The following is a 13,164-nucleotide window of genomic DNA, read 5'->3' as shown; positions in this document are numbered from 1 at the left end:
CCATGTCTGTTAGCCACAGTTTTCCCGGTGGTGCCGCACCCGGGCTCGCCCCGGCTGACGCAGTTTTCGCGCCGCCCCGGCAGACGCGGTTTTCGCGCCGCCCCGGCTGACGCGGTTTTTGCCGCCCCGGCTGACGCAGTTCGGACTTGGCACTTTTTGGGCTGAGCCTGGCTGGCGGCCCACTCACTCGATCGCCATGTCTGTTTGCCACAGTCTTCCCGGTGGTGCCGCACCCGGGCTCGCCCCGGCAGACGCGTTTTTTTTTTCTTTCGCCCCGGCAGACGTGGTTCCCCCCCCCCCCCCTTTTCGCTCGCCCCGGCTGACGAGGTTTTCGCGCCGCCCCGGCTGACGCAGTTTTCGCGCCGCCCCGGCTGACGCGGTTTCGTGCCGCCCCGGCTGACGCGGTTTTCGCGCCGCCCCGGCTGACGCGGTTTTTGCGTCGCCCCGGCTGACACGGTTCGGACTTTGCACTTTTCGGCTGTGCCTGGCTGGCGGCCCACTCACTCGATCGCCATGTCTGTTTGCCACAGTTTTCCCGGTGGTGCCGCACCCGGGCTCGCCCCGGCTGACGCAGTTTTCGCGCCGCCCCGGCTGACGCGGTTTCGTGCCGCCCCGGCAGACGCGGTTTTCGCGCCGCCCCGGCTGACGCGGTTTCGTGCCGCCCCGGCAGACGCAGTTCGGACTTAGCACTTTTCGGCTGTGCCTGGCTGGCGGCCCACTCACTCGATCGCCATGTCTGTTTGCCACAGTTTTCCCGGTGGTGCCGCACCCGGGCTCGCCCCGGCTGACGCAGTTTTCGCGCCGCCCCGGCTGACGCGGTTTCGTGCCGCCCCGGCAGACGCGGTTTTCGCGCCGCCCCGGCTGACGCGGTTTCGTGCCGCCCCGGCAGACGCAGTTCGGACTTAGCACTTTTCGGCTGTGCCTGGCTGGCGGCCCACTCACTCGATCGCCATGTCTGTTTGCCACAGTTTTCCCGGTGGTGCCGCACCCGGGCTCGCCCCGGCAGACGCGTTTTTTTTTTTTCTTTCGCCCCGGCTGACGCAGTTTTCGCGCCGCCCCGGCTGACGCGGTTTCGTGCCGCCCCGGCAGACGCGGTTTTTTGCGCCGCCCCGGCTGACGCGGTTTTTGCCGCCCCGGCTGACGCAGTTCGGACTTAGCACTTTTCGGCTGTGCCTGGCTGGCGGCCCACTCACTCGATCGCCATGTCTGTTTGCCACAGTTTTCCCGGTGGTGCCGCACCCGGGCTCGCCCCGGCTGACGCAGTTTTCGCGCCGCCCCGGCTGACGCGGTTTCGTGCCGCCCCGGCAGACGCGGTTTTCGCGCCGCCCCGGCTGACGCGGTTTCGTGCCGCCCCGGCAGACGCAGTTCGGACTTAGCACTTTTCGGCTGTGCCTGGCTGGCGGCCCACTCACTCGATCGCCATGTCTGTTTGCCACAGTTTTCCCGGTGGTGCCGCACCCGGGCTCGCCCCGGCTGACGCAGTTTTCGCGCCGCCCCGGCTGACGCGGTTTCGTGCCGCCCCGGCAGACGCGGTTTTCGCGCCGCCCCGGCTGACGCGGTTTCGTGCCGCCCCGGCAGACGCAGTTCGGACTTAGCACTTTTCGGCTGTGCCTGGCTGGCGGCCCACTCACTCGATCGCCATGTCTGTTTGCCACAGTTTTCCCGGTGGTGCCGCACCCGGGCTCGCCCCGGCAGACGCGTTTTTTTTTTCTTTCGCCCCGGCTGACGCAGTTTTCGCGCCGCCCCGGCTGACGCGGTTTCGTGCCGCCCCGGCAGACGCGGTTTTTTTGCGCCGCCCCGGCTGACGCGGTTTTTGCCGCCCCGGCTGACGCAGTTCGGACTTGGCACTTTTTGGCTGAGCCTGGCTGGTGGCCCACTCACTCGATCGCCATGTCTGTTAGCCACAGTTTTCCCGGTGGTGCCGCACCCGGGCTCGCCCCGGCTGACGCAGTTTTCGCGCCGCCCCGGCAGACGCGGTTTTCGCGCCGCCCCGGCTGACGCGGTTTTTGCCGCCCCGGCTGACGCAGTTCGGACTTGGCACTTTTTGGGCTGAGCCTGGCTGGCGGCCCACTCACTCGATCGCCATGTCTGTTTGCCACAGTCTTCCCGGTGGTGCCGCACCCGGGCTCGCCCCGGCAGACGCGTTTTTTTTTTCTTTCGCCCCGGCAGACGTGGTTCTCCCCCCCCCCCCCTTTTCGCTCGCCCCGGCTGACGAGGTTTTCGCGCCGCCCCGGCTGACGCAGTTTTCGCGCCGCCCCGGCTGACGCGGTTTCGTGCCGCCCCGGCTGACGCGGTTTTCGCGCCGCCCCGGCTGACGCGGTTTTTGCGTCGCCCCGGCTGACACGGTTCGGACTTTGCACTTTTCGGCTGTGCCTGGCTGGCGGCCCACTCACTCGATCGCCATGTCTGTTTGCCACAGTTTTCCCGGTGGTGCCGCACCCGGGCTTGCCCCGGCAGACGCGTTTTTTTTTTTTCTTTTCGCCCCGGCTGACGCAGTTTTCGCCCCGCCCCGGCTGACGCGGTTTCGTGCCGCCCCGGCAGACGCGGTTTTTTGCGCCGCCCCGGCTGACGCGGTTTTTGCCGCCCCGGCTGACGCAGTTCGGACTTTGCACTTTTTGGCTGAGCCTGGCTGGCGGCCCACTCACTCGATCGCCATGTCTGTTTGCCACAGTTTTCCCGGTGGTGCCGCACCCGGGCTCGCCCCGGCAGACGCGTTTTTTTTTTTCCTTCGCCCCGGCAGACGTGGTTCCCCCCCCCCCTCCGTCTTTCTTTTTGTTTTTTTTTTTCGCCGCGGCTGAAGTGGATTTTTCGGTGCCTCGACGCCCCGGTAGTCGCGGTTTTTCCGTTTCCGCACGGCCCCGGCTGACGCTGCTCGGTCACAGTCGCCTTTTGTGAGGATTGCAGACTTCTTGAGCGCGGGTGTTTTTTTTTTGTTGTTGTTGTTGTTTTATTACGCATTCGCTCCAGCAGACGCTGTTTAGACTTTTTGTTTCCTCTTTTATCCTGCGACGAGGTGACGAGGTTTATTCGGTGCCCCGCCGCCCCGGCTGAAGTGATTTTTCCTGTCCCGTGCCGCCCCGGCTGACGCGGTTGGGACTTCGCGTTTGTTCGGCCGCCACGGGTTTTGGCGCACTCGCTCGGTTGCTTGTTGTTGCCACTTGTTGCGAACCCAGGTTTCTTGAGCGAGCGCGGGCGTTTTTTCTTCCTTTCTTTCTTTGTTCTATGTGTTAGCGAATCGGCCTTTAATATCACACGAGGACTCACAACCAACAATTTTCAGTTTGAAGTGTAAAAAATCTGCAGGTGTTGACGTAACTGACTTGCCCCGTACCCTTGAGTACATCCATGAAGTTCTCGTAGTACTACTAAATCGCATTATTCCAAGTGGAGAAATTCCCATAAACTTGCAAACCTCTACACGAAAATCGGTGCGCGTGATAAAGTTGAAAATTATCGTCCGATATCAAATGTGCCTTCTATAACACAAATTCTAGGAAAAAAAAAAAAAACACTTGTTCGCCGTTTTCTGCGCCGTGACTGGCAGCACTCCGGCGAAGCGAAACGGGGTCGATTCGAGCACGATATCGGCGTCTTTCGACGTGCTCGCCGGCGACCGTCGCACGAGTACGTCGCACGAGCGCGTCTGCCGGGGCGCCGTTTGCGAAGCCGACGCAAAAGTGGGAACCGCCGCTCGGATGATCGCCGCTTTCGGCAGAGTGAGTGTTGGCACTCCGGGGAAGCGAAACAGCGTGAATGCGCCCACGAAATCGGCGTATTTTGAAGTGCCCGCCGGCGACCGTCGCACGAGTACGGTAAACCGCGTCAGCCGGGGCGTAGTTCGGGACGCCGACGAAAAAGTGGGAAGCGCAACTCGGATCTTCGCCGTTTTTGCAGGAGTGAGTGGCGGCCCTCCTGCGAGACCAAGAAGCATCGATTCGTGCACGAATTCGGCGCCTTTCGACGTGATCGCCGGCGACCGTCGCTCGAGTAGGGCAAACCGCGTCTGCCGGGGCGGGCTTCGGGACGCCGATGCGAAAGTGGGAAACGCTGCTCGGATGTTCGCCGTTTTTGGCCGAGTGAGTGCTGGCACTCGGGCGAAGCCAAACGGGGCCGATTACGGCACGATATCGGCGTCTTTCGACGTGCCCGGCGGCGACCGTCGCACGAGTACGGTAAACCGCGTCAGCCCGGGCGGAGTTCGGGACGCCGATGCGAAAGTGGAGAACGCCGCTCGGATCTTCGCCGTTTTTGGAGGAGTGAGTGGCGGCACTCCGGAGAAGCCAAGGAGCGCCAATTAGCGCACGATATCGGCGTCTTTCGACGCGCTCGCCGGCGACCGTCGAACGAGTAGGGCAAACCGCGTCTGCCGGGGCGGGGTTTACGACGCCGACGCAAAAGTGGGAACCGCCGCTCGGATGTTGGCCGTTTTTGGCAGAGTGAGTGCTGGCACACCGGCGACGCGAAAGAGCGCGAAAGCGCCCACGAAAGTGGCGTATTTGGACGTGCTTGACGGCGACCGCTGCAGGAGTACGAAAAACCACGTCAGCCGGGGCGAGCGACCCACGGCGGTCTGGGTGCTTATCGCTGCTATTATAGGGGCACCCCGGCAGACGCAGAAAAAAAAAATTTTTTTTCGACCTTCTTTTTTGCTGGTCGAGCTCGGGTAACCCAGGTCGCAATGGGAGCCGCGCACGAAAGCGGCGTCGCGAGACGCGTTCGCGGTCGCTAGTCGCACGAGCTCGGCAACCGCGTCAGCCGGCGCGGAGTTCGGGATGCCGACGGCTAAGTGGGTACCGCTGCTCGGATGTTCGCCGTTTTTGGCCGAGTGAGTGCTGGCACTCCGGCGAAGCGAAACGGGGCCGATTCGGGCACGATATCGGCGTATTTCGACGTGCTCGCCGGCGACCGTCGCACGAGTACGGCAAAGCGCGTCTGCCGGGGCGAGGTTTGCGATGCCGACGAAAAAGTGGGAAGCGCCGCTCGGATCTTCGCCGTTTTTGCAGGAGTGAGTGGCGGCCCTCCTGCGAGACCAAGAAGCATCGACTCGCGCACGATATCGGTGTCTTTCGACGTGCCCGCCGGCCACCGCCGCACGAGTACGGCAAACCGCGTATGCCGGGGCGGGGTTGGCGACGCCGACGCAAAAGTGGGAACCGCCACTAGGATGTTCGCCGTTTTTGGCAGAGTGAGTGCTGGCACACCGGCGACGCGAAAGAGCGCGAAAGCGCCCACGAAAGTGGCGTATTTGGACGTGCTTGACGGCGACCGCTGCAGGAGTACGAAAAACCACGTCAGCCGGGGCGAGCGACCCACGGCGGTCTGGGTGCTTATCGCTGCTATTATAGGGGCACCCCGGCAGACGCAGAAAAAAAAAATTTTTTTTCGACCTTCTTTTTTGCTGGTCGAGCTCGGGTAACCCAGGTCGCAATGGGAGCCGCGCACGAAAGCGGCGTCGCGAGACGCGTTCGCGGTCGCTAGTCGCACGAGCTCGGCAACCGCGTCAGCCGGCGCGGAGTTCGGGATGCCGACGGCTAAGTGGGTACCGCTGCTCGGATGTTCGCCGTTTTTGGCCGAGTGAGTGCTGGCACTCCGGCGAAGCGAAACGGGGCCGATTCGGGCACGATATCGGCGTATTTCGACGTGCTCGCCGGCGACCGTCGCACGAGTACGGCAAAGCGCGTCTGCCGGGGCGAGGTTTGCGATGCCGACGAAAAAGTGGGAAGCGCCGCTCGGATCTTCGCCGTTTTTGCAGGAGTGAGTGGCGGCCCTCCTGCGAGACCAAGAAGCATCGACTCGCGCACGATATCGGTGTCTTTCGACGTGCCCGCCGGCCACCGCCGCACGAGTACGGCAAACCGCGTATGCCGGGGCGGGGTTGGCGACGCCGACGCAAAAGTGGGAACCGCCACTAGGATGTTCGCCGTTTTTGGCAGAGTGAGTGCTGGCACTCCGGCGAAGCGAAAGAGCGCGAATGCGCCCACGAAAGTGGCGTGTTTGGACGTGCTTGACGACGACCACCGCAGGAAAACGAAAAACCACGTCAGCCGGGGCGAGCGACCCATGGCGGTCTGGGTGCTTATCGCTGCTATTATAGGGGCACCCCGGCAGACGCAAAAAAAAAAAAATTTTTTTTCGACATTCTTTCTTGCTCGTCGACCTCGGGTGACCCAGGTCGCAGTGGGAGCCGCGCACGAAAGCGGCGTCGCGAGACGGCTTCGCGGTCGCTAGTCGCACGAGCTCGGCAACCGCGTCTGCCGGGGCGGAGTTCGGGACGCCGACGGCTAAGTGGGAACCGCCGCTCGGATGTTCGCCGTTTGTGGCCGAGTGAGTGCTGGCACTCCGGCGAAGCCAAACGGGGCCGATTCCGGCACGATATCGGCGTCTTTCTACGTGCTCGCCGGCGACCGTCGCACGAGTACGGCAAAGTGCGTCTGCCGGGGCGGGGTTTGCGACGCGTACGCAATAGTGAGAACCGTCGCTCGGATGTTCGTCGTCTTTCGCCGAGCCAGTGCTGGCACTCCGGCGAAGCCGAACGGAGCCGATTCGGGCACGATATCGGCGTCTTTCCACGTGCTCGCCGGCGACCGTCGCACGAGTACGGTAAACCGCGTCAGCCGGGGCGGAGTTCGGGACGCCGATGCGAAAGTGGGAAGCGCCGCTCGGATCTTCGCCGTTTTTGGAGGAGTCAGTGGCGGCACTCCGGTGAAGCCAAGGTGCGCCAATTCGCGCACGATATCGGCGTCTTTCGACGTGCCCGCCGGCCACCGTCGCACGAGTACGGCAAACCTCGTCTGCCGGGGCGGGGTTTGCGACGCCGACGCAAAAGTGGGAACCGCCGCTCGGATGTTCGCCGTTTTTGGCAGAGTGAGTGCTGGCACTCCGGCGAAGCGAAAGAGCGTGAATGCGCCCACGAAAGTAGCGTATTTGGACGTGCTTGACGGCGACCGCCGCAGGAGTACGAAAAACCACGTCAGCCGGGGCGAGCGACCCACGGCGGTCTGGGTGCTTATCGCTGCTATTATAGGGGCACCCCGGCAGACGCAGAAAGAAAAAAAAAAAAAATGGGGACATGGCGTGCGTCACCGTGCGGCTTCGCAGCGTTGCCGAAGTCGCCGAGCCCTTCGACTGAGCCGAACGGCGGACAGGGAACGTTGGTCGGCCGTTCTAACCTGTCGGTGCCACGCCGAGACGTCGTTAAGGAAAACCGCGTCGTGGGCCTCTACGACGCCGTCGAGTCGTTGTACGTTTGGTGTCCAGCGTGTCGGCGGCGAGTAGCGGACACGTCGTTCACGACTTCGGTCTTTCGCAGTCGACGCGAACTTGCGGAGAGTCGTGGTGCCTCACGTTTTCGGCAGAAACCGCGGCGGAATTTTCCCGTGCGTGCGCGCACGACCTCGGTGCTGTGCCGTCAGCGTAGTGTTGCACAAACTCGTGGCCTACCCAAGGTGCGGTACGTTTGCGGCCGTATCCTCGGTGGGAATTTCGTGAGTAGGGTCGCAAATTCTACGACCTCGGCGGGTTTGAGAGCGACGTAGACTTGTGGCACGCTCAACGTGCCACACGTTTCGGGGCACACCCGCGGTGAAATTTTCTCGAGTACGCTCGTATTAGTGCCCAAGGAGGTCTGGGTACTTATCGCTGCTATTATGTGGGGGTTCTCGTGAGCGGCGTACGCGAAAGCGACCGGGTGTCTGATATGCGGCGGGCTTCGGCCTCGTCAAGCGTGTCCTCGGGTCTGCTCCAGGGGAATCCACGGCAGTCGTCTGCAGCCTCATCCGCTTGATGCGTTAGGGGCTGGTTGTCGGACGGTGCCGTTTTACCACGATATCGAGGTGTGTTCCGTGTCGTCCTCGGGCGATTCAGATGCGAAAGCGCCGAAGACGCGGGCGTGACCCGTCGTCTGGCGGCTTTGCAGTCTCGGCTCCGTTGCTAGTTCCGGCCGGTCCACCGACAGTGCAGCGGGCTTGGGCAACCCGCACGGCGCGACCGAGTCGATGCAACGAAAAAGAGCGAGCATGAACGTGCTTCTTGCCGCACGGCTCCCACTCGTCTTTCGGGAAGGTTGTGCCGTAGCGAGCTCGAACGCCGTCATCTCGGAGTGCAAAATAAGCGTGTTGGGGCGCCTGAAGGTGGCCTCCGCCGCACACAGACTGCGTCCGGCCCGCCGAAGGCGAGGACGGACGCGCAGTCGAACGATTACCTGGTTGATCCTGCCAGTAATCATATGCTTGTCTCAAAGATTAAGCCATGCATGTCTAAGTACATGCCGAAATAAGGCGAAACCGCGAATGGCTCATTAAATCAGTTATGGTTCCTTAGATCGTTTCTTCCTACTTGGATAACTGTGGCAATTCTAGAGCTAATACATGCAGTGAGCCTGGAGCCCTTTGGGTAACGGGTGCTTTTATTAGACCAAGATCGATCGGGTTTCGGCCCGTATTGTGTGGTGACTCTGGATAACTTTGTGCTGATCGCATGGCCACGAGCCGGCGACGTTTCTTTCAAGTGTCTGCCTTATCAACTTTCGATGGTAGGTTACTTGCTTACCATGGTTGTTACGGGTAACGGAGAATCAGGGTTCGATTCCGGAGAGGGAGCCTGAGAAACGGCTACCACATCCAAGGAAGGCAGCAGGCGCGCAAATTACCCACTCCCGGCACGGGGAGGTAGTGACGAAAAATAACAATACGGGACTCTTTTGAGGCCCCGTAATTGAAATGAGTACACTCTAAATCCTTTAACGAGGATCAATTGGAGGGCAAGTCTGGTGCCAGCAGCCGCGGTAATTCCAGCTCCAATAGCGTATACTAAAGCTGCTGCGGTTAAAAAGCTCGTAGTTGGATCTCAGTTCCAGACGAGTAGTGCATCTACCCGATGCGACGGCTCGGACTGAACATCATGCCGGTTCTTTCTTGGTGCACTTCATTGTGTGCCTCGAGATGGCCGGTGCTTTTACTTTGAAAAAATTAGAGTGCTCAACGCAGGCGAGTCGCCTGAATAAACTTGCATGGAATAATAGAACAAGACCTCGTTTCTGTTCTGTTGGTTTTTGGAATACGAGGTAATGATTAAGAGGGACGGACGGGGGCATTCGTATTGCGGCGCTAGAGGTGAAATTCTTGGACCGTCGCAAGACGAACTACTGCGAAAGCATTTGCCAAGAATGTTTTCATTGATCAAGAACGAAAGTCAGAGGTTCGAAGGCGATCAGATACCGCCCTAGTTCTGACCATAAACGATGCCAACCAGCGATCCGCCTGAGTTACTCAAATGACTCGGCGGGCAGCTTCCGGGAAACCAAAGTATTTGGGTTCCGGGGGAAGTATGGTTGCAAAGCTGAAACTTAAAGGAATTGACGGAAGGGCACCACCAGGAGTGGAGCCTGCGGCTTAATTTGACTCAACACGGGAAAACTTACCCGGCCCGGACACTGGGAGGATTGACAGATTGAGAGCTCTTTCTTGATTCGGTGGATGGTGGTGCATGGCCGTTCTTAGTTGGTGGAGCGATTTGTCTGGTTAATTCCGATAACGAACGAGACTCTAGCCTATTAAATAGGTACGGGGTTCCCAGCACCTTACAACCTTCTTAGAGGGACAAGCGGCTCCTAGCCGCACGAAACAGAGCAATAACAGGTCTGTGATGCCCTTAGATGTCCGGGGCCGCACGCGCGCTACACTGAAGGAAGCAGCGTGTCTTTATCCCTGTCTGAAAAGACTGGGTAACCCGTGGAACTTCTTTCGTGATTGGGATAGGGGCTTGCAATTGTTCCCCTTGAACGAGGAATTCCCAGTAAGCGCGAGTCATAAGCTCGCGTTGATTACGTCCCTGCCCTTTGTACACACCGCCCGTCGCTACTACCGATTGAATGATTTAGTGAGGTCTTCGGACCGATGTCCGGCGCGGCCTTTCGGTTGCGCCGGTCTGTTGGAAAGATGACCAAACTTGATCATTTAGAGGAAGTAAAAGTCGTAACAAGGTTTCCGTAGGTGAACCTGCGGAAGGATCATTAACGGATTGTGAAGGGTGAGCGCCTCAGCTGCGTCTGCGCCCGACACTTTCTGCCGCTGACCCCGTTTGGACGCGGGGTCGGCTTTTCCCCACGGGGCTGCCTGAATGTGGAGCGGCACCCCGTGACAAATTGTTGCGCCCAGCGGACGCCAACACCGCGACCTTGGACGGTCGGCCAGGTGGCGGACGCGGGTACAAACGGCGCAACGCACTCATAGGTCGGCTTTCGACCCGCCACTGCACCGTGGCTCGAAGCGCTCGAAATGCGCGACCCGACCGCTGCGGGACCGCCTAGTACTGTAAACAGGAGCGGCGGAGCGCGAACGGCGAGTCGTGGTTACGTCGGTAGAAGGCGAGGCTGCGCGTTCCCGAAACGCCAGCCGAGTGCCCTCCCGACCGTTCGAGCGTGCAAGAACGAGACCCGACAATCGCGCGGCGACTGCCAAGTACGAGAGGAACGGCACAAGCGTCGGCGGTCGGTCAAGGAACTGGCGATGTGACGGGTCCGCTGTGCACCAGTGCATACCGTCCCGCCGTCCGCGGCAAGCGCCTCCGCGTCCTCGGGTGACGGAGGCTGCCGGTCGGTTCTTGCAGGCGAGGGATCTCGCTGGCACCGGTTCGCGTTGACGCGCGGCCGGTCATGGCACGGCGATGCGACGGCCGAGGTGCGCAGTACTCGATGGAGGAACCGCACGCTCCGATGACCGTCCCGCCCTCCGCGGCGTATGCGTACCGACCGTAATGGTTGCAGCAGCGCCGGCCGGCTTTTGAATTCGCCACACGAAACACGGTGCGAGATCGCGGTTAGGGGAGCGTCGACGTTGCCAGGCGTTTTGCTTGCTGCCGAGGGAAAGGCGGCACGGCCACGTCGCGCTCGTCGCGATTAGCGGGTCTGCGCGCTTTGGGAAGGTGCCGCAACGACTTGCCGAAAGAGGAAGCACGGAAGAACGAGGGACTTGGACGTCCCGACAATTGAACGCACTTGCGGCCAGGCCCTTGCTGGCTTCGTTCTTCCGCCTCGAGTAGGCTCGTACGCGGCTCCGGCGCCGAAAGTGGTCCTTGGCACCGACTTCGGTGGACGTGGGAAGTGCCGCGCAAGTACGGCGCGCCTGGCTCCACCTGTTGGCTAAAGTAGGCAGCCGGATCGGCATTTTGGTGTGCGGTGGCAAACCGTGGATGCGAAAAAAGCTTGTGCGATTTCGTGGAACAAAAAGCGGGGGTCCCCCTTTTTATGCGGAGGAGACCGACCCGCCTGCCGTGGTGAACCGCGACGCCACGGTAAAAACGGGAGAGGCTTGTCGATGGGACCGTGCATCCCGCGCTCCACGGAGGCCGGGAGGCGGCCGCCCGAGGAAATGTGTAGCCGTCGAGGCCCGCATCTGCGTGCACTCTTATCCAAATGGGTGTACCGCAGGCATTTTCTGGTTAGGCGGGCCAATGAGAGCGAGCACACAACGATACCTACGGGTCCGGCTTGGAGAACCGGCTTCGACGCCTCCCGAGTATTTATAGAGGGGTGGACCACGAAAGCACTCGCAAGTAGCGAAAGCGAAACGCCGTCCGAAACACACCGTTTGCTCGATTTGCGGCAGCCGAAAAAGGCGCGGCAGAGTTTTGGAGTCCAAGCGTGCGCTGAAAAGCGCCCTTCTTGGCCACTGTTTGGCCGAGTGCCAGAAACGTTTGGTTTTGACTGTACGGAATTGAACAAACACTTTTTCACGACTCTAAGCGGTGGATCACTCGGTTCTCGGGTCGATGAAGAACGCAGCCAGCTGCGAGACTTGGTGTGAATTGCAGGACACACTGAGCACTGATTCTTTGAACGCACATTGCGGCCTTGGGTCTTCCCTTGGCTTCGTCTGTCTGAGGGTCGGATCACATATCAAGAGAGCCTTCGGCGCACAAGGGAACGTGAGCCGTCGACTCGTTTTGACCGCGTCGGCAACACGGACAGCACGCTGAACACCTCACAGCGAGCGCCAACAGCGGCCACTCAAGGGCGAGACGGTGGCGACCGTCGTGCCAGAGCCCAACCGAAACGGGGGCGACCGACTGCATTGAGGATGTGGCACCTCGTTGAGACCGCCGCAGGACTTCGAGTCGGAAGGAAGCCTGCAGGGAAAGTGCGGTCGAGGTTGCGTACTCCTCTCTGCGACCGGGCGCGCAAGAGCTGCGAGAGCCACGGACGCGCAACTTTAACGCACGGTAAACACGAGGAGCGAAAGCCGGCCAGCAAAGCTTCTCCAGCCGTGCGCAAAGTGCGCGAGATCGCAGCCTTGCGTTGCGCTTGTTGCCCTCGAAGTAAGCAGGGTGTCCCGTAGACCGGGCGCTCGAACACGCTGCGGGGCCGTGCCTCCTCCAGGCTTTGCCGCGCGAACAGGGAACGTTCGCGCGCAAAGCGCAGGGAGGTGAGGAGGCTGCGCCCGACGTTTGCGGTTCGCTGCGTACGCGGTTGATGCGGAGAGCACGGCGCGACGACTTGCCGCGAAGCGGAAAAAGTCTCCCGCACGAGTTGGCGAAACGTTGGCGAAGCTTAAGGCGTTCTCGTCGTAGTCCGCCGTCGGTCTAAGTGCTTCGCAGTTCCCGTCCCGTTCAAAAAACTGGGCCACTCCAGTTGGGGCGGGGGCGACGCTACACGAGACGATGCCTCTCGCCAGGCTGCGTGGCTGCCCTTGCGGCGGCGGCGACTGGCCTCGGCGGTGTTTGGGCTTTCGACACGGTCGTTTATCACGCAACTGCTCGGACGACGCACGCGCGCAGCGGAATGCCGCTTGCCAGCCTTGTGAAGATGTGACCCTGTACAGGGTTGCGGGCGCACTTGGTAGGGCGTCGTACTCGGTTCGCGATGGGTTTACGAACGTGTCCCGTCACTTCCACGTCACACCGGTTGTGCGCCGCACGCGTGCAGCGGGGAAGCCGATTGCCAGCCTTGTGAAGAAGTGGCCCTGTACAGGGTTGCGGGCGCACTTGGTAGGGCGAGCGCACGCGGTCGTGCAGGAAGTTGATGGAAGCGAATGTATCCGCTGTCGACCTCAGATCAGGCGAGACAACCCGCTGAATTTAAGCATATCACTAAGCGGAGGAAAAGAAACCAACAGGGATTCCCCGAGTAGCTGCGAGCGAAACGGGACCGAGCCCAGCACCGAATCCCCC

At 61.2% G+C, this 13,164-nt stretch overlaps 2 non-coding genes and 1 pseudogene across 2 annotated transcripts; all 3 read left to right on the top strand.

Moving 5' to 3' along the window:
- The first annotated feature begins 8,197 nt into the window (after nucleotides 1–8,197).
- LOC142792350 (small subunit ribosomal RNA) lies at nucleotides 8,198–10,012 on the top strand. Its single transcript, XR_012890848.1, has one exon. It is a non-coding gene; the product is annotated as a small subunit ribosomal RNA (ribosomal RNA).
- A 1,719-nt stretch (nucleotides 10,013–11,731) lies between these two features.
- LOC142792371 (5.8S ribosomal RNA) lies at nucleotides 11,732–11,884 on the top strand. The gene has a single exon (XR_012890869.1). It is a non-coding gene; the product is annotated as a 5.8S ribosomal RNA (ribosomal RNA).
- Nucleotides 11,885–13,038: 1,154 nt separating this feature from the next.
- The window catches only part of LOC142792370 (large subunit ribosomal RNA), a 4,749-nt pseudogene continuing 4,623 nt past the window's right edge, over nucleotides 13,039–13,164 (top strand).

Source organism: Rhipicephalus microplus, unplaced genomic scaffold, assembly GCF_043290135.1.
Source record: "Rhipicephalus microplus isolate Deutch F79 unplaced genomic scaffold, USDA_Rmic scaffold_217, whole genome shotgun sequence".
NCBI classification, from domain to species: domain Eukaryota; kingdom Metazoa; phylum Arthropoda; class Arachnida; order Ixodida; family Ixodidae; genus Rhipicephalus; species Rhipicephalus microplus.
Note: the sequence above shows the minus strand (reverse complement) of the source record. Positions and strands in the feature narration are given on the sequence as shown.